Source organism: Heterocephalus glaber, unplaced genomic scaffold (genome assembly GCF_053883595.1).
Source record: "Heterocephalus glaber isolate CG9 unplaced genomic scaffold, H.glaber_assembly_v1.0 deba00000071, whole genome shotgun sequence".
Taxonomy (NCBI): domain Eukaryota; kingdom Metazoa; phylum Chordata; class Mammalia; order Rodentia; family Bathyergidae; genus Heterocephalus; species Heterocephalus glaber.
In genome coordinates, this window is record NW_028258137.1 from 23,894,825 (window position 1) to 23,922,472 (window position 27,648).

Genomic DNA, 27,648 nt, shown 5'->3' on the forward strand with positions numbered 1-27,648 from the left:
GAACACCACCAAATTAGTTTTCACAGTGACTGTATCATGTGATCTCCAGCAGGAATGCAGGAAGTTTTATGTTTTTCCATTCTTACGTAACTGCTGTACTTGGTGTGTACTTTTTAAAAGACTTTTGCATCTACATCATTGGAGATACTGGTTTGTAATTTAGTTGTGATGGATTTTTTGGATTTGATATCTGGGTAGTAGTGATATCAGAATTAGTATGAAAGTGTTATTTTCCCAATGTTTTTGTGGAGTATTAATATTATTTATTTAAATGCTCAGAAGATCTCACCAATGAAAACATGAGGCCTGGGTTTTTCTTTCTTTTTTTTTTTTTTTTGGTACCAGAGATCGAACTCTGGTCCTTGCGCTTGCAAGGCAAGCGACGGAACCACTGAGCTAAATCCCCACCCCATGGCCTGAGTTTTTCTGTGTTAAGATATTTAATTACCAAATCTGTTTCTTTCCTTGTTTCAGGTCTGCTCAGAAGTTGAATAGAAGATATTTTTTAAAGGGTAGGCGAGGAGGAGTAGAGGAGCTTACAAAATAGAAGAAAAAAATGTGCACTTGTATACAGGAAGGAAGCTACATGTCCTGGATTTAGTACTCTAAGTAGATGGTTAGCCCCCAAAGGGGAGGTAAGTAAAGAGCTATGACTATATAGCATAGTCAGAATCAAGGAAAACCATTCTTTTTTGTATCTGAACTGGATTAAATGCATTAACAAGTATATTTTATCTTCAAAAAGTAAAACATGTTACTTGATAGTGAAAAATGTATAAGCAGGCAATGGTATTTGGAAGATTCAGATAAGAATTAAGTTTACAAATTAAATATTCATGTTTTATTATTTTTAATAATAAACACATTTAAGTATGAAAATACCAAAGGTAGGAAGGAAGAACAAGAAGGTAGCATACAAAGTCCAAGTCTTCATACTTCCACAGGAATCTCAAAGTAATAAAGTAAGAAACCAGAACACTTTAGGGACAGTCTAGTATACAGGGAAGAGATTTCAGTACCCCCATGAGGCACAAAGTCAAGAGAAGTTGCAAGGAAGAACTTATGAACAATTTGTTTTACTTCAATCAGCCCCTCCCCAAGCCAGCAGAGCTGTGAGATGAAAGAGGTTGTCTTATTCTGTGATCGCAGGATTTAAAGTGAAACTAAGGTGGCAAAAATGTGTACACTGAATACTACAAAATATGTGAAAGAAATTAAAGAAAATACACATAACTGGAAAGCTATGCCATGATCATGGATTGGTAAAGTTAATATTGATAAAATGACCACAGTTTTCCACAAATTCAATGTGATCGCCATTAAAATCCCAATATTTTTAGAAAAATCAATTTGGAATTTCACATAGAATCACAAAAGACCCTGAAAAGCAAAAAATTTTGAGAAAGTAGCACAAACCTAAATAAATAAAACATTATGGTACTAGTATAAAGACAAAACTACAGACCAATGGAACAGAATAAAGATACCAGAAATAACCTATACACATGTTGGTTTATCAAAGGGTGCCAAGAACATACAATAAAATTGGTCAAGGATAGAATCCTCAATACATGCCTTTGGAAAAAATGGATATTCATATGCAAAAAATGAAGTTGGACCTGATCTTACATCATCCATCAATAAAATCAATTCAAAAAAATTTAAAGAACTAAAGCTATAAAACTCCTAGAAGAAAACATGGGGTGAAATGTTTTGACATTGACTAGTTTTAAAACATTTGTTGAATAAAACAGCAAAGGCACAAACAACAAAAGTGAAATTAGACAAACTGAAAAGCTTCTGCAAAACAAAAGAAATGATTAGAGTGAAAAGAATGGGGATAAATGCGCACTCTATAAATCTATGAAGGATTAATTCCAAAAACAGGTAAGAAATTCACAGAACCCAGTAGCTAAAAGTGTAGTGATCCTATTAAAATGGATTAGGGTTTGAATAATCATGTCTCCCAAGAAAACATCCAAATGATGAACAGTTATGTGAAAATATACATAATATTATTATCACCAGGGAAACATAAATCAAAACCATGTGAGATATCATCAAATGTCTGTTAGGACAGCTACTGTTAAAACAAAACAAGAGAAAAATAAAAGGTAATGTTGGAAAGAGTTAGAAAATTGGAACACTTTTACACTATTAGATTGTAAAACAGACAACTTGAATGAAGAATACTATGAAGGTTCTTCAGAATATTGAAAATAAAACTAATCTGTGATCCAGCAATGGAACTTTTCAGTATATGCCCAAAGTAATTGAAATTAAAATCCTGGAGAGATAATTGCACTCTCATCCTTGTTCAATACAGCATTATTCACGATAGTCAAGAGATTGGAAAAAACCCTACACATCCATCAATACAAGAAATTACTGTTTATACTATATAATGGAAAGTTATTTAGTCTTAAAAATAAAGGTTTCTTAAGAGTATGGCTTCAATATGGATCCATTTAGCTATAAATGACTCTAGTTTTTCATTCTTTATGGCTGAATAGTACTCCATTTTATAAAAAAACCCACACATTTTCTTTATCCAGTTTCCAGTTGATGGGCACTTGGGCTGCTTCCAATCTTTAGCTATTACAAACTGTGCCACTATGAACATGGGTGCACATGTATCACTGTGGTATGATTCATTTAATTCTTTTGGGAAGATACCCAGCAGGGGAATAGCTGGGTCAAATGGGACCTCCAGCCCTAGTTCTTTGAGGTACCTCCATACTGACTTCCACAGTGGTTGCACCAGTCTGCACTCCCACTAACAATGGAGAAGGGTTCCTCTCTCCCCACAGCCCTGCCAGCATTTGTTATTTGTTGATTTCTTAATAGCAGCCATTCTTTCTGGTGTGAGGTGGAATCTCAGTGTTGTTTTTATCTGCATCTCTCTAATGAAGAGTGATGTTGAACATTTTTTCATATATTTGTTTGCTGCTTTTACTTCCTTGTCTGAGAAATGCCTGTTCATTTCAGATGCCCGTTTTTGAATTGGGTCTTTGAATTTGGGCTGTCTGATATTTTTCAATTCTTTATATATTCTAGATAGTAGTCCTTTGTCTGAGGTACAGCTGATAAAATTTTTTTTCCCATATTGTAGGTCGTCTGTTAGCTCTGTTGGTGGTTTCTTTTGCAGTGCAGAAGCTTTTTAATAAGATGAGATCCCAGTTGTTGATTCTTTCTGCTAGTTCCTCTGCTGCTGAGGTTTTGTTCACGAAGTCTTTTCCTATGCCAATGTCTTCAAGAGTTCTACCTAACTTATCTTCCAGCAAGTTTAGTGTTGCTGTCTTAATATTTATATCTTTAATCCACTTCGATCTTAGTTTAGTGCATGGTGATAGGTATGGGTCTAGTTTCATACTCTTAAGTGAAATAAATAGGACACACGTGTAAATACTGAATAGTTTCACTAGTGTGAGAAACTGATAGTGTAAACAAGAATTAAAGTGATTAAAATGAATAATTGATAATTTGAAATAGGAAAAAAGGTCCAAAGACAAAGGAGTGAAGGGAGGGGAAGGGAATGGAAAAGAGGGAAAGGAAAAACTATGAGAAAAGAAAAAAATGGAAATGAAATCTATGTAAATAGGGAAGGGTGGAGGGGGTGAAGGGCGCACAGGTAATGAGGAAAAAAATAAGAATGAAGATACATCATGTACAAGTACAATCACCCCATGATAAATGTAAACGAATTGTATACCTAAAGTGTACCAATATAATGTACCAATAAAATTAATTTTTAAAAAATAAAAAATAAAGGGATCTTGTCATGTATGACAACATGAATGATATTGTATGCCATTACAAGTGAAATAGCCACTTGCAGAAGAACAAATACTGGCTGATTCCTTCTGATGTGACATCAAAATTATTCATTCTCATCAAGAAGAGTAGTTTCAGAGGCTGAGTAGTAAGGGAAAAGGAGCATTTGCTGTCTAATGGGTAAAAATATCACAGCAATTTAAATAAATTGTAGAGATCTTGTACATGACACATCTTAATTCCTTTTTTCATCACTTTTCCCTTCCTTTTTCCCACCTCTACCTATCTCTTGATTTTTTCCTTCATTTTGTTCATGTTTCCAATACATAATGTTTACATTCTTTGTGTGTAGTTGATAATGTACATAACACAACCCAATTCTTTTTTTCATCCCTTATCCCTTTCCTCCCTCCTCCTCCTTCTATGTCTTGGTCTCCTTCTCCTTTGAGAATGATCTATCTCCTTACTTTTTATTATCTTTTATTTTGCTCTTTAAAAGAAATATGAGCTCAAACCCTCTAAACAAAAATACAAAATATATATGCTAACCTAAAATCTTAAGTCATATTTTAGAGCCACCGGTAGGCAGTTTGGCCCCCGAAAAATGTCAATGACCTAATCCCTGGGACCTACAGATGTCTTATTTGGCAAAAGAGACTTTATAGATATGATTAAAGATGTTGAAGTGGGAAGATTATTAAAGATTATCCAAATAGGTACTATGCAACCAAATGAAAAGGTGAAAATAGGAAAACCTTTTCTAACTTTGTTCACAGGTAGTTTGACTAAGTAATAGTCAGAGATGCAAATCTTCTGTTTTTGATGATGGAAAAGAAGTTCAGGAGCCAGAGAATGTGGAGTCCTCTAGAAACTATAAGGCAAAGAAACTCATTTTCTCCTAAATCCTCCAGATAGGAATACATCCTTGCAGAAACTTTGACTTTAATCACAGAGACCCATACTAAATTTCTGACTTCCCAAACCTTAAGACAATAATTTTTGTCACTTCAACTAATTGTGTGATAATCTATTGCACTGTAAATAGGAAACTCAAACAGTAACTATTTTAAAAACCAGTCAAGATGCTTCTAGGCTTATTACTAAAAGTAGTATGAAATGTAAGTAGAGTTTGTGTTTACTCAAAATATTAAACACTTCCCACAAAAATTTCATGACTTAATCATATACAATAATAATCTGCCAGGTTCTGCTAAGAACATCCAGCAATAGTAGTATGAGCACATATGTTTTTACATATATATTCTGCCTCCTCTATTTGGACAACATTTAAATCACTACTTTCAAAGACTTTCTTTTCCATTGCTTTGTTTTTCATCAAAGACCCATTTGTTTCTGCATCTCAAGTTTGGGTTTCAGAGTGAATTGTGTGTCTGTGACCTGACTCCAGAAATGTCTTGTAAGGGGCTGCTCATTCTAAAGAATCTAAATTTCTGTTTTAAGATAATTTTACTAAATTGTAAAATATTGCCAGATATTTCCATTTTTTCCATAATTTGTTCTTCCAATTTCACAGAACTCCTCCCATTCTCTTCTCAAAATGCAGGGCTGAGGATAGAGCTCAGAGGTAGAAAACACACTCACCATTTCTTGAGGACCTGGGTGCAATTCCAAGCATAACATAGAAAACAAACTTGAGCTAATATTTCTCTGGTTTTTCTGTTGTTCAATCTTGATCCTACTATAGCTCCTTCATAGTTATTTATCTTTGTCACCTGCCTAGAAATACCTCGCGATGTAAATTTTAAAGTTTTATAATAGATTGATATGTTGGGTGATGGGAGATGGGATGTAATGTTACAGTAGCATAACTAATGTATCGCTTATAATTCACATAGTAAATGAGAATCTCAAAAATAATTGAATACATTTTGAACCATTAACAAATAACAAATGCATTGTGATATTTTCGCACCAGTCCACTACCATTGCACCATTTGCCCATTTGCCTGTGCAGATGTTGTTATCAGATCAAAATAATATTTTAGTCTCCTCAAGATGCCATAACAAATTACTACATATTCACTTGCTGAAAACAAAACTATAATCTATTGTAGTTCTAGAGGCTAAAGTTTTCAATTAAACTGTCAGCAGAAGTTCACTCCCCCTCATAACTGTAAACTTTGCCTTCTGGTATTTGCCAACAACTCATGATGTTCCTTAGATTACCGCTTCATTGGTCCCATCTCTGATATCACACTGCCTTCCTCCCTGTGTGTCTTTAAGTCAGCTTCTTTTTATAGGGACACCAGTCATTGAATTTATGGCCCACCATCAATCTACTGTTACTTCATTTTAATCGCAACTTGAATGACCCTATATCCAAAAAGGATCACACTTGTGTTACCAGGGATTAGGATTTCAACACATGTTTTGGAGGGATATTGTTTAATCTACAATATCCTGGTGAAGAGCTTCACAATAGTCAATAAACATTTTCAGGAATACAATCTTGGGTCAATGAAGAATGGAATGAATACTATGATTAATTGAGAAAGAAAATATTGAGGAATATTTAAAACATAGATTCAGAAACAAGACTGTGTTGGCATGAAGACTGGCTGGACATAATAGCTTTGTGACTTTGTTCAAGTTGCTTAGCCATTCTGTTTTTTAGGTTTCATGTATGCAAAGTGGGAATCATAATAGGATCTCCCTCATAGAGTCATGGAAGTTAAATGAGATAATACATGTGTGCCAAAGCACCCTGAGTGATGTATAAAATGATCAATAAATGTTGGCTATTACAGGCATTAATTTCCTTGAAAATATTTTTAATTTTTTGGTCAGTATTTCAACTGTTACATGTGTTTGGCATTGTGCAAAATATCAGATTAATGAAAATAACCTTGACTTCATTCTTAAGTACATATTTAATTCTATATTACATACAAGTTTAAAATGTACAAAATACATCATACTATTTTTTTAAATGACAATTTGTTGTATAATCTCAAGCATGAAGAAATTGAATGTATTTCTCTTTAGTTTATTTATACTAGTCTCTGTCAATATCTATCTTATATCTTATTTCCTTTAATCCCATCGCTCCTTCTCAATATATATTTATATAATACATGTGCATTTTACATACGTATAGCTCTATTTTTAATTATATTGATATCTATAGTACATATAATATGCATTATATTTTTAGGTTTTTACAAACCTGTGGAAACATAATAATTAGGCTTTTATGATGTTCTATTAAATGTACTTATTAAAACTTACTTAACTTTTATAGTCAATAGTATTGCATTTGATTACAAACTGATTTCTATTTCAATATTAAAGCATTTTAAGAAAAAGAAAAAAAGGTGTATTTTTTTAAAAAGGTAAAAAAAAGAAAAAAAGGTATATTTTTTAAATTAGGTAAAAAATCTGATATAAAACTTAGTGAAGACATGAGGGGAAAGTATTACTTCAATGTTGTACAAGTAACAGAAATAACGGCTGATTCCATTAGCTCTGCACAGCAGATAAAGTTCACATTTCACTGGTAATAAGCTAAAGTTAAACTTCTACAAGCATTTCTTTATATAGTTTCTTTAAACTATAAATCCACACATATTCTATGTGGCACTGGCTATCATTTATTAAGTAAAAGAAGGACATTGATTTTATTTCATTGCTTTTAATAAACTTACATTCATATTTCCAGATTGTTTTGCTATTTCAGTTTTATAGAAGCCTAGTATTTTGTTGGGTACCACTAGAAGAAGAAAAGCAGCAAGGCCTGTATATTAACTGTTTTCTCCAGTTCTGAATGACTTAAAAATGTTTTCAAAAATGAGATGGAAACATTAATATTTATTAATGATCTCTAAGTTACAGGTGATGATACACACAATGACTGAGGTATAAAAAAGATGTTTCTTTTCTTACCTTTCCTGGTTTTCTTTGGGTAATATTTTTTCCCTGTACTATGGAGCCAGATTTGGGCCTTAAAGGACATAAACATAAGAAAAAGGTATGATACATTTAGATGCTAATTATTAATCATGCAGGGGAAAATCCAAACTGATCTATTATGACAGACACATGCAATGAGATACATGACTAACTCAATGGCTTTGTCAATGCCACCTGACTTACTAAAATTTTACATTTCTCTTCTACATCAATAAATCATTACCCAAGATTATTCTCTCTAAAAGAATGTCATACCAACTCTCACAGTTGTATATATTTAGGTAATACTTTATGTATAATTTTTCCCAGCAAATGACAACTGATAAGAAATGCATTGATCTATTGAGTCAAATGTTTTTCAAGATAGACTCTGTTTTAAAGACACCATGACACCTTTTCCCCAGAGCTGGGGGTGGAGAGTTATTTTTATGTTTCTCCTTAACGGAAGCATAATATTTGAAAGCAGCTGAACAACTTTGTCACCTGTTCCAGGTATTTAAATTTGTGTTGCTCATTTTTTCCTATGCATAATATATATTTATCCACCTCAGGTGAAAACAACATCAGAAGAAGGGGGAAAAACACTAAACCAAATTAAACCAGCAGGATTAAGCCAAAATTTAGTTGCAGCCAGCTTGATCAGTGATGTTTTATTCATCAATCACCTGCACTTACATTGAATTGTTTATGCACAGATTTCAAGCATAAATAGCAAATGTGCCACTTCATCTTATTTGTGTAATATCATGGACTGATGTGATACCATTAGTCTGTTAGAACCAACTTAGGTGTTCAGGTGCTGTGTAAAATGATTTATTATTAGTTGTATTAAACTTTTTTTCTATTTGAAATTAAAACAATTTCTAGGAGTTTTAAGACATAATGAGAAAGGTATTTAAGTACCTCAGCTACTTTGTGAAAGTAAGTTACACACAACTGCAAATATATTTTGCATTTACATCGCAGAGCAACTTATTAATGAAATGCATATATTTATTCAAAGCTTATGTCTTTTATAGCCAGAAGTATTTGTCAGTGTTTTTCTCATTTTATGCTATGGAGGAATAGAAATTCACAGGCTGAACTAAGAAAATATGTGAGAAGTCTACATCCAGAAACTTTGATTTAGTGAGACCCCTGTGCAGGAAGAATATTTTAGTAGAAACTTGTAGAGTAAGGAGTCAAGATTGCAAAGGTCATAGGGGAGCATTCCAGATGGAGCCAATACAGTATCAAGAGCAAAGACCTGGAGATAGAACAAGTTCTGCATATGCTTGGAACAGGAAGAATGCCATTGGAGTGTCATTTAACATGCTCACTTTTCCCGAATTCTAAATCCATACTCTTTATACTACATCAAGCTGCCTTAAAGAGAACATGAAGAATCCATGGAAGTATGCTTTCTTTGCATGAAACATTTGATCACTCTTTTCTTAAGGCCAGTGTATTTCTACTAATTATACTTTCCTTTTTTAATTGACCCACTTAGTAGCAAATTATACTGTTTCCAATCTAACATACAGGCTGCTAAAATGTTTGCAGGAAGATAGTACCAACTTTATATATTGTGTGGGAAATATTACTTCCAGAGAAGATAGATAAATTAGATAGACAGATAAATAGACATTAGATATATATGGAAATATACATGAGATACTTTACATAAAAAGTCTAAGTTCATTATAGAAGACAGACAAAGGACAACATTCAGAGAATTGACTTTGCAGAAGGTTTTCTCTTGTTTGGTCTTATTTTTACCATTCTATACAATTTAAGTATCATTATGTGGATGACTGCTCATAAGTTGTAAAATTATGTCACAAACTGAACACAAGTTTTGTAAACTTTACTAAGGAGTTAGAAACCAATCTTGAATCAAATGATGGCCCTCTTATTTACAAAAAATTGAATCTATTGCTCATCATACAGATTATTTTCTGCCCTGTATAAATACTGTTTTCCTCAACTTTAAAGGTACAAGACTAATCAAGCTGTTTTGAGATGGAAAAGCTATACTCCTGGAGAATTTGATCCTTTTCCATATTCCAGACATCATTTTCTGATTCCGGAAATTGAGTGATATAAATAGGTGAATCTGCAAATCCTTTCAATTTGACATCACTGGGTTCTACATCAAGCCAGACTCTTAAAATAAATTGCCCAAAGAATGATGACATAGTTTTGGTTTTGAAATACCAATAGTTCTTTAAAATATAATTTTCAAAAGTGTAGATTCACACAAAATCCTTTAGAATGGGTACTGGGTCATGTGCTTCTCATCTCAGCCCTGCCACTGACAAGCTTATGATACAGGACAGCTCAATTGACTCGATTAATCCTCATTTATAAACTGAATTGACTTCAAATATTCTTTCTCATTATAAATTACAAACTTCAGTAAGCTGCTCTTAAAATGAATCTTAACAGTAATTATAGCCAACACACAATGAAAGCATTCTCAGTAAACAAAAGGCTCTGTAAAGTCTTCAAAGCTTGATTTGTTTTTTCCCTTTTGAAATGTGGAGTGAGTTATGAAGGCCACTTGGCATACTTAAAGCCCTTCAAATCGTCAATTCCTCCCTCTTTCCAAAGCTCTGGAGGTCTGTTTCCTCTGAAATGTTTGTTTCTCTCAATTTGTCGCTCTCTGTAGGTTCCCACACTCAGAGCATAAAATGAAAAAATACAAAGAAAAATGAATAATTGTACCCAAAATTTATTACAAAGAGCAATTTAGCAGACTCGTTATCACAGTGTGAACTATAAAAAAAGAAGAATCAGAACCAAAGAATGTGAGAAAAATGTAGAAAGTATATGGGTACATGTCTATCTGGCATTCTCAATAGCATCTGAATGCATGATGTCGTACTGTTCATGTGTGAATCAATAAATTCATTTCTGCACTCATTTAACAGTGCTTCATTGGAATTCAGCTATAGTTCTAAATATGAATTAGAATTAAATCATTAGAAATGATATGTCTCTGGCATTTCTACCAGGCTGCTGTAAATGAAGAAGCTCAAATTGCTTGAAATTCATCAACTTTTGTTTCATACTTTTATTAGGTTTTTATAATAACAAAAAGTATTGGGGGAAAGTCCCCAGGCTTCAAGAGACTATAAATATCATTGAAGTTGGTTTCCTGCAAGTCAAATAAAAAGGGAAAAAAAAATCCCCTCAGTACTCATGCACTGCTGAGTTGGTCAGATTGAGCCAATTGTAATTTTTTCAGGGTTGTTGAACTCACCAGGGAGGACATGAGCAGACAGATGAAGTACAGAGAGTACTCAATGCACCAGTGCCAGTGGAATCTAAGTGATTTCTTAGCCTTCACTTCTGAACCCCTGCATCCTGGATTTGAGAGCTTTTTAACACTCTTTAGTTTGAGCCTATGGTGCCTCATGCAGGTTGTTGCTTCCTTGATTACATAATATGTAACCTTAGTCCTCTCCAGCTCTGAGCTCCAGAGTCTCTGCCAGAACAGGGCTGACCTGTGATTACACCTAATCTATGGAAGACTGGAAGCTTTGGAGTACAGAAACTTCATTGAAGAATTCACCATGTTCCAGGGTAGAAGTTGCCACACAGGGAAACCAGAGATAGCTGGGAAGAACGAGAAGAGATGGAAAAGAAATGTATGTTGAAACCTAAGGAGGTAGTTTCTAAAGGAAGATTTGCTGGTCTATTCCAGGGTTTCTCAATGTTGGCACTGTTGGGCTAGATAATTTTTGTACTGGGTGCGTGTCTAGATAGCATATCTAGCAGCATTCTGGGCCTGTGCCAGTAACACTCTTCCCAAGTTTTGAAAATTAAAAATGTCCCCACATATTGCAAATGGTGCACAGAGTGAAGAGGGAAGGACAGCAAAATCTCTCATAGTTTAGAACCAGTGCCCTATGCATTCTCTCCTCCATTGTCTGGATTAGCTACTTCTCATTTTACCTTTTAATAACTATGACCAAACTTTGTCACTCAAAAATTAGTATGTTGAAGCCCTAACCTCCAATTGCAAATGATTAAGTTGAAATGAGGTCATGAAACTAGCGCTCCTGGTGGGATTAGTGCCCTCACAAGGAGGGATACAAGAAAGCTTTCTATCACTCTCTCCTTTTATGAAGGCAGAGTGAGATAGCAGCCATCTGGTGGCCAGGAAGCAATTCCTAACTAAAATCCAATCATACCAATGCCCTCATGTCAGACTTCTAGCCTACAGAAGAATGGAAAATAAATTTTTATTGTTTAAGCCATTCAATTTGTGACAGCAGCCAAAGTTGACTAGTACATGCCCCCCACTTCCAGAAAGATTTCCTTCACTCTTTGTAAGATTTGGATCAACTCCCTCCTTTCTTCTATACTCTATTATTCATATGTTCAATTAAAATGCAGTAGACATCTGCTATGTACTACTTTTTTTCCTAGCAATATTCTAACAAATAAAATTGACAAGGTTGCTTTCTTAATATAGCATTGATGCTTAAAGAGGAAAAGTCATGAAATGCTCTAAACGAGTGAGATATTTGTGGTTGAAGTGAAGGAAATTAAATAGAATGAAGTGACAGAATCACCACTTGGGAATGAAGGAAATAGTTTGACTTGACTAGTTATGGAAGCTGGCAACTGGGAAGACAAAAGGAAACGAAGTAGATGTAACAACCAGGCTGAAGAAACCTGGCCCGAGAAGCAGCTGGGCTTATTTGAAGATGTATATGATAACGAGTGGTTTCTATGCTAAGCAGGAGAGAGACAGGTCTAACCTAAACTAGAAGACATTGGTGTGGGCTAGGTGCTACAAAGCTAAGTATTAACCATAATAAGGAGTTGGATTTGGTTCCGGTGCTCTATCATATATGATCTCTAATTCAAGATCAGATCATTGTTTTATTTATATTATCATCATGTGACCTTCAGCAATTGGTCCAAAGTCTTTTAAAAAAGATTTTTATAGTAGATAACAATTTATGGCTCAAATAACTTTGCATTAAATGAAATGTGTTGATGTTATTAACAATTATGCTTTAAGGAAATTGTTGTAGGCTGAAGTTTATATGCATTGCTATCTCTTCTCACCACAGCTGGCTTTATTTTTGCAATGAAGATGCAGAAAAGACATTTGAACTCATCGCGGAAGCAGAATAGATTATTGGTTTAAAAATGATGGTGAATAGTGCAAGGGACTCTAGAAAATGGGAATGGTATGTGCAGAGGATAGTTGTCAAAAATCCTAAAGTTGAGATATCTAGAGTGATTAGATGTTGGTGGAGTGTAGGGTACAAAGAGCAAGATGAGAAGGATCTGGGACCATAAACTATACTTATTTAGCAGAATTTTCCATGCTTTCATACAAAAAATTTAATAAGTATTACTTTTCAAAATTTATTGCCAGGAACAACATATCAAAGATGCATTTTTACTTTCATATAACACTAATAGGACAATACAGAGTATCTTCACGGTCTCAATGGTGAACCAACAAGATTACTCTATAAGCCTTTTTGATCTTAAACTATGTAATAGCCCTTAGATTTCCTCACTTAATGCAGGCAGTGTACTGTATGGCAAATCTAAACAGGGATCTTATTGGATATTTTATGGTTCAAGTATTCAACTAGCTTATTAGAATACTCCCTAAATGCAGTAGATAACAGAATATATCAAATAAGTAGATAATAAAAAATTCAAATAGCTTATTGGAATACTCCCTAAATGCAGTAGATGACAAAAAATTCAAATAAGTAGATAACAAAAAAAATCAAATTTATAAGTTTCATATTACATATGAATGGTGAAAAGAAATCAGAGTTTACAAAATAAGACTGGTGTGGTTCCAACTTCACAATAATTAATTGGATATTTTTAAATGATATTCAGCCAATCACATTTTTACTATGTTAACTCAGAGTTCAACTTGTTCCCTTAAACTGCTCTATAGCAGATCACTTGCCTGTCTCTTCTTTTCAAGTCTAAAGCAGAGGGAAAAAGAAATTGTTCTAGACTAATTCTCAAACTGCCTCAGTCAGTCCTTAAAGTGTGTCTTAAAGTGATGCTATATAGAAGGTGTTTTAACATCTGATATTGTACAAAAAAATTCCATCAGTATCAGTATCCCAGGCACAGGACCCCATCCTAATGTTTTAAGGTAAACTATTTTCAAACACCTTGATTTTGGCATATAGGGAACAAGTAATGAGAAAATAAGTTTTTAAAAAAAAAAGCCATACACTTACAATGCTATCAAAAACCTTCAGTTCTAAACATACATATAAATAAAAAGGAATGATGTTTTAGGGCTCTTGATTATTAAGTTGATAAATCAAATATACACAGTGATTAATAAAAAAATTATTTACATAGCTATACAAAAATTCTACTTTTGACACATTTCCTCTTTAAATTCTTCATTTTACCAGCAATGGTTAACATCAGGGTCCCCTCTCCCCCAACAACAACAAAAATACAATAAAAATAATAATAAACACATTTGTGATAGCTGCTGTTGTTCTGAGCTGCAAAGGCACTTTCAAATATAGAACTACTTGTACGTCATAAAACCAATATACAAAAACAACTCGAGTCAATAAATATAAATAAAACTATGATCCTAAGACTGCATCACCATTAGGACATCTGGCAGAAGTGGAAGCTCAAGGACTGAGGGGCTGGACAGTTTCTTGGGAGCCTGATGGCAAAGTGACAGTGGCAGGGGACATAACACACACTCTGGGCATTTGCCACTAGTTTTTGCGTACCTGTGAGATGCAGCTCCTGATTTCCCAGCCAACCCCAGAAACTACCATTGCCAGTGTAAGCCAGCTTGTCGAAACTTAAATTAACACAGGGATTCTAAGTCAACAACAGCCTCAGACTCGAGTGTGACACGGAGAATTTAAAGAATTACAGTTCTTGCTAAAAGTGATGTTACTTCTTTAATCCTCAGTTTTCTCACCTGTAAAAAGAAGCAACAGCACCTTTTTCATACCCTTAATTATAAGGGCAATATGAAATAATATTTTATCAGAGATCAGCACAAAGCAAGCATTAAAATGCCATTAGGTAGCTACCCAGATATCTAGAGGATGCTTATTAGTACACCAATGTCCCTCTCAGCTCATTTCTAGTAATAAACTAAATCACTCTGCTCTCAGAATCTTTCCCATTTTACACTGTGATGAATGACTTGAATGAGGAAACAGAACTGATTTTTTAGATTAGCAAAATTGGAATGGATAGTTAATCTACTAAGTGAAAAAAATCAGATCTTAACAGGATGAATTGATTAATCTTAACTCAGATAAATGTATGGTTTTATACACACATTCAAAAAAGAATATGTATCAATTTGAGATGAGCCAGATGTGAGTGAAGAGCCATTCATATAAAATATCAAAGGGCATTTGGAGGTGAATGCAAGCTCACTATAAGATAAAGAACAGGATATATTTGCCAAACATGCAGATGCAGTGGTATTTTAGCAGCATTCAGGGGTATATGTCCAATATACAGAAGTAATTATCTCACTTCAGTGAAACCAAAGAAACCTGCAGTGACTGAAAATGAAAGGATATTTGTAGATAGAATGATTGAATCTTTGAAATGAAGTAATGTAGTGGTCAGTGTACTAATTCTGTATATCTATGTCTAATTAGTGTCCATTTAGAATTGAAAGTGTGAAAGATCTTTCAGAAAGATTCCTTGAACCATGTCAAAAGCAATGCCCTGAAAGGAAACAGAGCCTGGAACAATGATCTCTATCCCCTTCTTTGATTCCTTTAATTCCACTTGTGTTAAGGAGGCCAGTAGACCAGTTGGCAGATCTTTTCAAAGAAGTTGACCCTGAGTATCTTGCTTCTGACATATGGCCAATGGGCAGTCAGGCTGTAATTCATCTGGGGAGTCTGGTTGAAATGTGTAATGATGGGCATGACATGTACTCAGCAAGAGTGGCACTAACCCAGACAAGGGAATTGGCATGCTTACAAAGGGGACGCTCCAGAAAGAGGGTGCAGAGAAAAGCGCAGCCTTCACTTGATATATTCCCTTAGTGAATTTCAAGAGACTGGAACATGTTTTAAGGAAATCTGGGCTTCCTTTCAAAAACAGGATCCATTTATAGTCTGCGGGGAAAGTCACAGGAGGCTAAGGGATGCTGGCTGAGATTCACTTTGAATTCCTTGATTTTCCAAATCTGAAACTCAAATTCAAATTCAGGCCCTGACAACTACTTGAACCATGACAGGAGTTAAAAGGTTTTTGTAAGTTCTTGAAAAATTCCACGGCTGCTGGTAACTACAGCTTGATGACTTTAATTCTGCAACATCAATAATGGTATCTAGTTTGGAAATCCTTATGGTATGCCTCTTTTTTATTCCCTGATACAAACTCTGCATAGATTCCTTATTTTGGAAAGGTATGATTCATTTAGGACTAACTATAAAATGTCTTATGTAATGTGATTTTCTTGAAGCCATAGCAATAATCTCTTGCCTTGTGTTTTGAGGGGTGGATTTGTCCCTCTGCAGCCATGAAATTTTGTAAGAGCCTATCAGAACTCTGAGGAAGCAGACATGGAGAATCAAACAGGAAGATGGTGAACACAGATTAAGGATCCCTGTACAACTGGAAGTGTTGTCTGGGTTCAAGTGATGGATAATAGAAGATTGATTGGTAGAGTAGATAGAAAAATCCATTCAATCTCTTATACATCATAGTGATTTTATCTAGCAGCACTTCTTTATTGTAGATGTCCATCTTATGTAACTAACCTCTTTGGTGTTTTAGTAAATACGGCTCCTGCTTACAATTTCAGAAAGGCTGTTTCTAGCTAGTGGCTGGTCTTACCAAAATATTACTCTTTTCAGCTCATTTCCACATGTTGGTGCTCCTTGTCTATGCTCATTTTCTGCCCATTTCATACCATTACTTGCAATAAACTGGGTAGGCTAGATTATGCTTCTAAACCCCCCAAATCAAATTTGTACAGCACAATAGAATCTATTTCTCACTCACTCTAAAAGTTTCATGCATGCCAGCATGGGGCTGTGCTCAACACTGCCAAGCAGGGACTCGGCTGTTAGAGGCTATGCCACATTACAGTTGCACCATCTGTGGCTGTGACTCTAGTCCCTTCTCAGTAACTAATGCAAGGGAAGAGACAGAGTAGAGATTTGTGCAAAGATCGATCAGGAACTCTCGCCAAAGTGGATATAAATGAATTACACACATTTTCTTGCTTAGAATTAGTCATCTCTACTTCATTCAGAGAAAGAGGGTTAAAAAGCACTAAGGAGGACAGTAATATTAGCCATTGCTATGGTGTGGATAAGATCTGAATGTGTTTTCTAAAACTTTATGTGTTAAAATGTAGTCCCCATTGAAAGGCAGTATAAGGGTGAAAACTTAATCTAGTATGGTGTTTATATGTGGGACCCTTGGGAGGTGATTAATATTTGATAAGGTCATTAACATCTCATATAAATCTCCATCTCAGAGTCTATTTAGGGGAAAACTCAGTGGAAAACAATTATTTATACCATAGGAGCTATGAAGGAGTGCAGGATCTATGAAAGTGTATGGTCTAAGTATAGGCTTTACTAGGAAACTGAAAAACAACTATGTGCATGGAATACTTACAAGGTCATGAGGTTGTACTTAACCAAGCTGAGGAAAAGGGCAGAGGGCAAGAGGAGAGACCTCCTGTAGAAGGAACCACATATGTGAAACACAGTGATAGGAGAAGTCTGATACGTTTCATGGACTAAAAGTCCGAAGAGCTGAATGGCAGAAAGTCAGTCGAGACTGGAGGGGTAATATCTCATAGATTACACAAAAATAATGGCCTTTATTCTAGTGTCAGTGAGACAGCTACTGATGTTGTGTTAATATAGCTTGTGAATTGGGCAAGAGGTCAGGCATGATCCAATTTTGGGGGTAAGTAAACCTTTCTGCTTCTAATAGTGATAAGAGAGAAGTTGCTCATGAAAATGAGGAGGCTGCATGCACAGCTATCAAAGTGCAAGTGAGGGTGTATGGGAAAATAAGAAATCTCTAACCCAAACTCAGATGATTAGTATCATGCAAGACTTCCTAGTAAAAGACAGAACTAAATAGCATGGAGAAATCATTTAAATTGAGGATTTTCAGGCGTAAGAGAAATGAAGCATTTTTTTAAGAGAGAGACAAATGGGCAAAAGCCTGCTTGAGAAAAGGAAAGCATATCACCAGCAATACAAGTTGATGCTAATAAGTCCTCAGAGAGCAAAATGGAGTGAGGGCTGGGGCCAGGTCCTCATTGGATAGCAGGAGGTTAGACTCCTTGTTAAAGGTAGCATGGAGCTATGGCATGGTATTAAACTGCAGCTTAATGAATCCTAACTCCACATTAGAAAGATGTCACTGAAAGCAGCTCAGAGAAATATAAAATAAAAGAATTGAAAACTCTGACAAGTTCTAACATGAGATTAGAGGGCTCCATCACATGATTTAAATTTCAAATCAAGAGGTCAGCAGTGTATGAGGGATTCATAGTGATGAAACAGGATGTGTATTCTGGTGACCAGTGAAAAAGAGAAACAAAGATAGATTTTATGGATCAACAAAAGATCAAGACCTCAATGCCCAGGGTTTTAGAATATCCATGACATCCTTGGTCCATCTGAGGATAGAATTTCCAAAGGCTATAACACATGGGTCATTGAAATATGGTGAATAATCATCCTATTTTGCCTGGGAATCTTCTAGTTGAAGCACTGAAAGAAAACCATCAGACCCAGGCAAATGGTCACCCAAAGAGGTAGGTTTCACAAAGGATAAGTAACGTAGACCAGGTTTCAGAGAATACAGACTCTAAGAAAGAGTTCTGTTTGCAGGAAATGAACTGATGAGTTGTTTTTGGAAAGAATACTGCTGAACAAATTAAGGTAGCAAAGTTAAACAAGGAGGAAGTTGACCTATAATGTTGCAATGGTGGAGACTAGAGCTGGTGTAAAAAGAGTTCTACAACAGGAATGACACTTCAGATTTCTCCCAAACTGAAACATGGTTGCTGAGTATCTGTATTTCCATGTAGATCACTGCCTGGATATCAATTTATTCCACAGATCCAGCATACACTTGGGAATTGTCAAGGTTAATTCCTGGTAAGGGACTCAGCTATGAGACATCAGCACCCCACACTCTGATTCCCGACAGCAGAGGAGAAGATGCCTTGGTTGTCAATGGAAGACAGGGAAATGCACTACGGCATCCAGCAGAGAAAACAATTCTGCAAATAATTCCTATGAAACTCCCTTCAGCTCTGCATGAGTTCTTGCTGCAACTTGGCTGTCTGTGAGGGCTTGTAAACCTTTCAGTGAGTCCTCTCCTGTAATTCCTTCTTATTTATTTTGGAGGCTGCATGTAACTGCTTACATGCATTCTAATAAACACATTCCTAGACCCTAGGAAGAAAAGCCCATATTAAATATGAAATGGATGTGCTGTTCAGTTCTTTATGTAGCCCTGGTAACTGAAGCCATCTTTTTATTCCCTTGCCTTTTCCCTTGGCTTCTCCTCCTAGGGAACCTTTTGCCAACATCAAAGAACAGCCTGGCTGTGGAGAGCTGACTTAGCCTTAATGATTTCTCCTTCCTGTGATATATATATGATCTCCTCCTTTCAGTGTTACTTAATTCTGCCCCTGTGTGTGCCTCAGAGGTACCAAGAGAGAACCAACTCTCTGCCCTTTAAAGAGAATGTCTTTTCTTCTCAAATTGTCACTGCACAGAGCAGATGACCCTTTTCAGGTCCATTCGGGCCACCCAGTGGGCTTCCAAGTACAGGGGGAGGCATAGACTATGCTTTCCCAGGTTGCTGACAGCTCCATACACAAAAGATTAGAAAGAAATTGCAAATAGTCACTGGTAATTAAAGGCAAGTGAGAAATGCATTGAGGTGAATTATCATTGACATTAGTATAGATAATATAAGATAGTAAAGATATTTTATCTTTAAATGCATTTCTGTATTAATAAAAAGGTTCTAATTCACAATTAGAAAATTGTGAGCCTAGAGAGGAAAATAATCCATTCTATATTGTTGCTGAGAATATAAATGGGTGCAATCAGTATGGAGAATCCTCAAAAACTAAAACTAGAAATTCCATTTGACCCAGCTATTCCCCTTCCAGTTATTTTCCTAAAAAAATTAAAGACATTATATTACAGGTATATGTGCATACTTGTGCTTATAGAAGCATAATTCTTACTAAATAAATCTTGAAAACAAATGAATAAAGAAAAAGTGGTACAATAGTACCTCGGTTCATGAACACTTCTGTGTGTAAACTATTAGGTTTGCAAACAAAACATCTGCCAAAATTTTGCTTCTGTTTGCAACTTCCACATCAGGTGACAATCATGACCAAGGGCATCTTCCCTATACAAACATAAACACAGCCATCTTCTCCAAAATTGAAAAACAAATCTGTCTCAGACTTCCTGCCCAGACTCCAACCTTCAGTGTAAACTGTTCAACTCCCTGATGTGAACTCACACTGGACTCTGCAGTGAGCTCAGCGTTTTGCCTTTGAATCTTTAGTGCACAGATAATTCTTTTCTGTACTTCGTGATCTGACTCTGGTTCTATGGGTGCCTATTTTAAGCCTACCTATATTCCTCTATTGACCACTGACTGATACTAGTTTTTGGAGTAATCCCACCAGTGTAGTGGGATCATAGCTTCCTGACCATGTGGTTCAGAAGCCTTTGGAACTGGGTTGCAGGAAGAGTTGAGAAAGATTTGGAGATGCCAGTCGGAGAAGCAGCCATAGAATGTTGAGAGCCAAGCATGATGGGAAATTCTGATTGAAGTTCAAAAGATCAGAATGCTGATAGAAATGCAGCAGTTAAAGATCAGGATCAGGACATTTCATTTGGAAACAAGGAGTTCATTGGCATTTGGACTCAAGACTATAAGTGTTAAGCTCTGGCAGAAAATGTCTGAATTTTGCTCATGTCCAGAGACACTGGAGTTGATTGAGATTAAGGGTGTTAGGCTAATCAATCTAGGGAAAAAATTTCAAAGCAGTCTAATATTGAGGTAATGGCATGGCTACTGTCAAAGGCTTTTTAGCCAACTCTCTACCTTAAGAATATTTGAGAAAGTCACAGTTGGATGATTTAAAGTTTTGAGTTTCACCAGAAAGGAAGTTCCAGTATAGTGGGGGCCTACAAAGATAAAGCAGGAGAAAGCTTGATTTCTGAAAAGATTAGCATTTTAAAGGAGCCCAACACTTTACAATGAGAAAATGTCAATGTGAGGAACTACTACTAGGTTCCAAATCAAAACGGTGAAAACTTTGCTTTGAAAATAGAGCCCAGAGCACCATGCTCCAGAATGTCTGCAGTTTAGAAAATTTGTTCCTTGTAACAGTGCTCCACTATCCAGGCACTCAGAGACCCCTGCAGCCAAGACAGAAAAAATCCTGTCTACTGCTCAAGCTGGCAGCAGACCTTGGCATCATCCATGTGGTTCTAGATTAAGTATATGCAGAATGCAGAATTTTGGGGTTAGGAAAGCTTCTACTCAGATTTTAGAAGAAAGCCTGGGAGGCCAGGCAGTGTGCCCCCTGAGAAGGTAGTTTGTGACACTGGGCAGGTGAAGGCAATGCAATAAGACCCCAGGATGTTAGGAAAGCCAGGAGCACGGAACGCCTGAGTACAGTTACAAAAAGTGAGCAAGTTAGCTCAAGAGACAAACTCTGAGCACTATAACCACTGGTAGTGCCATAGGAGCAGGGCCACCCAAGCCTTTTGGAATTCACATCTTACCAAAGATTGTCCCCTGGTGATGGACTTGGAACTATTGAATTTAATGTTTGCCTGCTGGATTTAGGTTTTGTTTTGGTCTCATTTCTTTCTATTCCTCTATTTCTTCCTTTGGAATGGGAATGTTTATTCTGTGGGAATGTTTATTCTGTGGGAATGTTTATTGCCTTGGTAGCTTGCAAATGTTTAACTTCCTTTTCATATGTCCAGGGACTCATAACCAAGGGTTTGGCTTAGATCTCAGAGACTGTGGACATGAACTTCTCAGCAGTGCTGAAACTATTTGGACTTGGCAACTCTTAGAGATGAACCAAAAAATGCATTTTCCATAAAGGGATGGGCATGAGTCTTTCATAGACCATGGATAGTATGTTATGGTTTATATCTGTATCTCCTCCAAAGCCTCATGTGCTCATAGGTGGAGCTTTTGGGAGATGATTGGATTAAAGGTATGTGATACACACTAATTCATTAGTCTACTGATAAGAAAGATAGAACTTATATAGGAAGAGGTTCCAGAGATGGAGGGAGGAGGGAGGAAAAAATGAATTAAACTGTGTCATGTACAGGTATGAACTCCACACAAGGAAAGTAAACATTGTGTGTTGCAAACATGTAGTAATAAAAAAATAAATAAGAGAAAAAATGTGTATATGTTAACAACAAACAAACAAACAAACAAACAAAGGATTTATCTTGGCTGAAGAGGTCCACTTGTCCTACATCAGAGGTCTTCAATTCTGGCCAGCAATTGACTGTGAGATGAGCAAATGTCCCAATTCTGATAAAAAAATATCATGGAATCCATTCTACTGGGAAATATTTCCTTAAGAAGAGACTATCTTTTCCATCCTTTCTATGTTGTTGTGCTTCCATATACTTGATGAAACACTTTCAGTCATCAAAATAACAAATTTGAAACAACAAAGTTTTCAGAGAATGCATGAAGCAAAATAAAATAAAATTTAACTTTTTGATGACGTGTGATTGCCTACATAATGCATTTCGAAGTCGTCTCTACCACTGGTCTTCTTAGTACATGGTTTAACAAATGTCATTATTATTCAGTGAGTTGATCCAAGGTTTTTCTTACTTGCAGTTAACAGACAGACTCTGTGTGTGTGTGTGTGTGTGTGTGTGTTTGTGTGTGTGTGTAGGAAATAGTGAAGGATAGACTGATAGGAAGTGAACAAGAAAAGGAAGAGGGAGAGAAAGGAGGGAGTGAAAAAGGAAGAAGTGTGGGGGAGAAAGAGTATGTGTCCTGGTATTTACTTGAATTCCCAAGCTCTGGTCTCACACAGCCCAGATTTCTGTTTTACTTGAAGTAGGTTGAACTAGGTTTCACTAAAGGAGAACTGAAAGACTAATATTGATTAATTTATCTTTCAAAGTTGTTACAAGAGTTACAGTACAATAAACATTCAATGCCCCTTACCTATGTATAGCATTCTAATTATCACAATAATCATTAAATGTTCTTTCATCTCTTCACTCCCTATGAAACTGAAGTAGTTGCTCTTAAAGTTAACTTCACATTAGCATAACATGTAAAGCTTTTAAAAATTAATGCAGCCTAAATTTTCATCTAAACTATAATGGAAGAAGTAATTCAGGTCTTTAATGTAAACAACTAGGAAACTAGTCAAGATACGTGAACCACATTTGTCAGATTTTGCACAATAGGCCACATAGAGCTAAGATACCTAACACACAGGAAGTGAATAAAATGAATACAATTTTCCCATCTTGGGGCTGGAGAAGAGAGGAGCTGTTCAGAGAGGAGCAGGGCCAGCAATGTCAGGCAATATTGTTGCAACTAGGAAGCAGATATCAGAGTTAGGGTAGGATAAGTTAGATTCTAAAGGCACCTTACAGAAAAGAATGAAACTGTGCTGAAAAAGATCTCTAGAAATCCATAAGCAGTCCCATGAGTGTTTTATTGAATACAATAAATGCAATGAGTAGAGGATATTTCTATAATGTCAAGCAGAGTTACTTTACTAGGACACTTAAGAACAAAAAAATTCTCAGAACTCACAAAAGGCTAGAAATCTTTGGAGTTCTGGCCAATCTTAATAGCAGTTTCTCACTGAACATGTAGTGTCCAAGAGGCAGCAAATGAGTGATACTTCTGTAGCTGGGCAAAACTGTCTCTAGAATAATAGCTACTGTAGATAAATACTAACAGAATTCATAAACAAGCAAGTCTGGGAAGTCTTGTATTGATCCATAAGTAATTTGACTGCCAAACAATTCAAAATTCAACATTTAAAAAAAAACAACTAATCAGTGTCATATTCACAGTATGAAATGCTCATCAAAAGACATTATTAGGCAGACAGTTGTAGGTGGCAGTTATGGACTAAATGGTTATGTCACCCATTAATATGTTAAAATCTATGAATTATAATTGCATTAAGCATAATGACAGTTGGATATGGAGCCATTGGGATATAGTTGGTTCATGACATAGCCTTCTTTTTTTTCTTTTTCTTTTTAATTTTTATTAGTACTTGTTTACAATAAGTAATGATTACATTCGTGTGAGGAATTGGCACACATACACAACACATCTCAACTCTTTCTTTTCTGTTCCCCTCCACCTCCATGTTATTGAATTGTCAAAAACACAGTTTAGCAGTCAGACTAACTGGCCAAAAAACACAAAACTCATAAAACAATGATACTAAATCAAGGTACACTTTTCTATACATGGCCCATACTGTATTATGGTAACTTTACTCTCTCTTTTTTTTCCTATTGTTGGGTGCAGTGCCCTTGATGGAAATTAGTGACATTATAAACTCCCAAAGTGGTAGCTTGTGGTCTTCCTGCCCTGTGTAGGTGTGAGAAATCAGTTTTCCCCAAACTACAAGGGGTTCCTCAATGGTATCAAACATATTGATATTTTTTCTAAAATTTCAAGCCTCCAGACTTGTGAAAGATAAGTACTTGTTTTTTAAGCCACTAGGCTTATGAAATTTGTTATAAAAGACTCAAACTAATCATCCAAGGCAATATCAAGTTTGTAAATTGAATGCTCCCACTACCCCAACACAATAAACAATAAAAAAGAATAAGTTCAACTATAGAAATCTAAACTTGTCCATATAGCATGAAGATAATAAACAACTAAAATTAAACTGACTGTAAGTAGAAAAATAATGCCAAATGGCTGCCAGCTTACTTTGTGTTTCCTGAAACCGGAATTTAGAAATATGAGTGCAATTTGGGTAAAACCACTGTGGTACCTCGGTTCATGAACTTAATTCTTTCCAAGATTCTGGGGAAGCAGGCCACGTTCTTGTTCATCGTCCAATAGGAGCTCTTGAACAGAAGCAAAATTTTGCTAAACACGTGATTGCGAACTGAATTGTTCATGAACAGAAGCGTTTGCAAACTGAAGCATTACTCTATTACAGAGAAAATCTACCTTTAGGTCTTCCTTCCCCCCTAAGAGCATCTGAAGTATAAAAATGAGCAGTTATGAGGACAAAAGTTAGGGAAAAGGAAAGAGGCATTGTTCGACAGCCACATTGGTAAGCGAAGGGGATCAAGAAGCATAATTTCAGGATCTTGCAGGAAAAAAAAAAGTTAAAAACACCAAACCACACACAGACTCTGCACTGCTCCTTTCTTTCCTTCCCTCAACAAGACCTGAAGACATACTGTGGACCTCTGAGAGAGCAGGTGTTGAACTAGGGATCTGATAAATCACGCCAGTCTCTGCCAGTTGACCACTGAAATGCAAAGGTTGAACATCCTTTATCTGTAGAAATATGTATATTATATATAAATATATAAACACCCTTTATAAACATAAAATAATAAATATATAATGAATATATTATCACCCTTTATCTGTAGAGATATATATATAAATATATACATATATATATGATGCTGAATTCAGTAGACATAAACTTGCATTACCGATATGAGAAATCACTTTGAATGAGAAATTCAAAATAGAAATGGGCCTGAAGATAAAAAAGGGAAATATGGGCCCAGGGATTTACCTCAGTGGTTCCACCACCTGCCTTGAATGTTGAAGGGTCCTAAGTTCGATCCCCAGGACAAAAAAAAAGGGGGGGGGGGGAGTATGGATTCATATCTCAAAAGAAATAGAAGAAAAAGTCATAGATTAAAATTAAAACTAAATTACACAGTATTCAAGGTAAAATATATTTTAATGAAAGAATTTAAAAGGCATTGAAATAAACAGGGAAATAATGCAAAGAAAATGAGTTAAATAAAAGTGGTGTAAAAATGATTGAAACTGAAAACAAAGAAAAAATAACATCTGCATGATTAAACTCACAGGAAAAACTAAGATAAAGAAACTATTAAAAGTGTTCTACAAGAAAATTTTTCAGAAAGAAAAGAAAATATGTACCAACATAGTTAAAGGACCCAACAGGTGCTTAGGAAAACTGAACTGCAGCTATAAATTTCACAGTATATACTGGTAAAAATAACAGGCTAAATATCTTCAACAAACACTGCTGGGAAAACTGGTTATCCATGTCCAGAAGAAACGAGTCTATATCTGTATCTCTAATCCTGTACTAAAATAAAATGAAAGTGAATGAAAGACCTAATAGTAAAACAGAAACTTGGAAACTGCTGGAAGATAAATAGGTAAAACTTTTGAAGATCTAGGTATAGGAAAGGACCTTTTGAAAAAAATCCTAGTTGCCAAAGACATAATAAAGGAGAGAATGAACAAAGGGAATTATATCAAATTTAAAAGATTTTTCACTGCAAAGGAAACAACCAACAGAGTGAAGAAATAACTTACTGAATGGGAAAAATAATTTCTGCATTACTCTTAGGAAAGAGGACTAATATATAAATATACAAAAAATTTTAAACTACCAGAAATAAAAGACCCAATCAAAAAGTGGGCAATATAAATGAATAGACACTTCTCAGAAGTAAATGTACAAATGACCAAAAGGTTTGAAAAAATGTTTGGCATCTTTGGCCATTAGGGAAATTCAAATAAAAAATGATGAAATTTCATCTTACACCAAAAGGAATGTCTATCATAAATACCTTTAAAAAAAATTCTGGTGAGGCTGTAGGGAAAAAGGAAACATTCTTGACTGTTGGTGGAAAAGTAAACTAGCATAACCACTACTGAAATCAGTATGGAAATTCTTCCAAAAAAACAAAAAATAGAATTTGCATTTGACCCAATTATATCTTATTTGAGAATCTTCTCAAAAAAGTTAAAGACATCATATTATAGCAGTACATAAATACTTATCTTCATAACAGCACAACTCATAATAGCTATATTTTAAATTTTGGAAGTGGCCCCTTTGCCCAGCAACAGATGAATAAAGAAGAAAACTCATATATATATATATATATATATTTGAGTCATTTGTAGGAAACTGGATGCATCTTGGGACCACAAAGCTAAGTGAAATAAATAAAATACAGAGAGTTAAATACTTCAGAACATAAATAATCTAAAGAGCAAAATAAAAAAGACATGAGAGGAAATAGGAAGGTAGACATTCTTGAAATGGGAAGGGGACTTGGAATGGGGAATGGACGAGGAAGAAGAAAATGACTGAGATGCAAATATATATATATATATATATATTCTCCAAGATTGTAGTTATTATGTATTGCAAATGCATATATATGTATATTAAACAATAGCATTCTGTAAAGATTTTTAATGTATCCTAAAAGGCTTCAGACAAAACATCATAAAGTGAAAAAGAGATTGACTTAGAACTTAGCTAGAACATCATTCAAAATAAGACAAAAATGGAGAAAGCTTTTCAATTAATTTGATAGAAGAAAGTTTAAATGCAAAGCTTACTTCACATTTTATTTTCCCTTCAGTTTGCTGTCAACCAAGCTTTCTCTCAAGTATAAAGTCAATTTTAAAAAAAGGTTTAGACAGATTTTGGAGAATTTTGACACTGTGAGCCTTTCTTGAGAGGTCTACTAGAACATGAACTTTATCCAACCAAAAGATGTCTGAATAAATGAGCAAAGGATAATTATGTATTAATACATTAATTAACATTATTCTTTAATTTTGGATATTGCATTTATATGAGCATAACTAAGATGGGCTTTGAGTGGAAGGATAGTATGTTATGTGATATATAAGGTATACTTT